The sequence below is a fragment of the Leucoraja erinacea genome, unplaced genomic scaffold (assembly GCF_028641065.1).
Source record: "Leucoraja erinacea ecotype New England unplaced genomic scaffold, Leri_hhj_1 Leri_674S, whole genome shotgun sequence".
Classification (NCBI taxonomy): domain Eukaryota; kingdom Metazoa; phylum Chordata; class Chondrichthyes; order Rajiformes; family Rajidae; genus Leucoraja; species Leucoraja erinaceus.
The window spans coordinates 62,489-64,181 of NW_026576591.1; the positions used below are offsets into that span (position 1 = coordinate 62,489).

A 1,693-nucleotide genomic window follows, 5' to 3' on the forward strand; every position below is an offset into this window, starting at 1 on the left:
GCAGCATTGCATCTCCGTCAGCTGCTGGAGCCCAGGCAGCTGCCGAGCAAAGACATCTGCAGGACACTGCAGCTGCAGAGCACAGGCATCTGCAGGACACAGGCAGCGGCAGGAGCACAGGCAGCAGCATGGCCGCGGCACTTCGTTGAAGTATCTGGCTACGTCATGAGCAGCATGGGCACGTCGTTCCCGAGAGGGAAAAAGCCCTGTCCAACTTCCGCTCCCGCATGGTGAGACAGTTCCTTTCTCGGCAGCAAGGACTTTGCAGTTGACTGGCTGCAATCTACTTACAATGACAGTATTTGCTACCGGGTCGTCCCAGTGGGTTGAGTACAAATCATCGCTTCGCGTTTTTTTGGCTAAGATCAAGTGTAGTATCTGTTCTTAAGCATTTAATCCTGATACCGGACCCCTTATCTAGGGACTATATATATTATCTAAAAACTATAGTACGTACAGCATGTTAATGTCTATATGTCCCTTACTAGACCCTATAGGAGATTGGCCAATTAGCTAATGGGTTGGACGGTCATTAGAGTGGGGTTTTACCTCTGCAACGACCATAAGGGACCAGTACCGTCCGTACGGGATGGTCCCAGGGTCGTAGATAAAGGAGCAGCCAGGAGTGCTGAGAGCGTTGAAGCCAGGTTAAGGACTAGAGGGAATCAGCTGTGCCCGTTGTCCGCCACACACCGGCCATACACTTCACGGAGGAAGGACAAAACTGATAAGGAGTGACCATGAACAGCGGGCACCAGCCGCAGCCCCACCACTTGATCAACCGTAGTGGGATCAGCTGTGCCGATGTCGGCTCCCACCGGCCAGATCCATGTTACCGAGCGGTAGGCTGATACCAATCAAACAAGTTAGTGGACTCGAGTCCGCTTTGCAATAAACACCGCCCGCGAACCAGCTCCGAGGGCTGGAGCGAGAAGCTGTACGGAGCCTTGCTCCAACTATAAAACCACATCAGTACTTTCTTTGAGGGCTGCACAATGCTTCTACCCCATCATAGTGGAGCACTGTGGTCAGTTCTGGTTACTTGCAAGAGGGGTCCCCGCAGAACAAAAGACATGGCCATTTAAGCCCCGACAGGGTACCCCGTTGGGACCCTAGAGGATCTCTAACTCATAAAAAGCGTAGTCAGGACCCGATGGCCAGAGCCCCTGGTAATCGTGCGTGGCCATTAATGCCTAACACCGCAGGACTCTGCTGAATGTGGCCGATTACTTTGCCAAGTCAACATGGGTAGGACCTTGGATCCAAAAAGAATGGCAAATATTAATTACTATAGATGGTCTGGCCACATACTCCACAAGAATAATTACAACCCTGGGCCAGACATCTGCCACCTGCAACGTGAGGCCTTACAGGTGCCCAGTGGTAATCCAATGCTTTGCAGCAGATGGACGAACATCAGAACCAGACCTCAAGATCCAGAGAACCTTCAAGGGATTGACGGAAGGCATAATGGCATACACCACACCCTGGACTAAACGTAGGTAGCCAAAGACGCATCAAGACGCACTAGATCTGTTTTAATAATTGCAAGCTTACCTGAACTAACACCGTGGAAGCGGCCATTCGAGCCAGCACCATAGACCCCAAAATGCTACCAGTTGCAACAAAGAACCGTGTGTGGACTAAGCTAAGACACGGGCTCATCAAGCCAGTCGCAAGGGCCATATTTTTG

At 51.4% G+C, this 1,693-nt stretch overlaps 1 pseudogene; it reads left to right on the forward strand.

Annotated features, from left to right (window-relative positions):
- The first annotated feature begins 339 nt into the window (after positions 1–339).
- On the forward strand, positions 340–449 carry LOC129694447 (U2 spliceosomal RNA; annotated as a pseudogene).
- Positions 450–1,693: the final 1,244 nt, after the last annotated feature.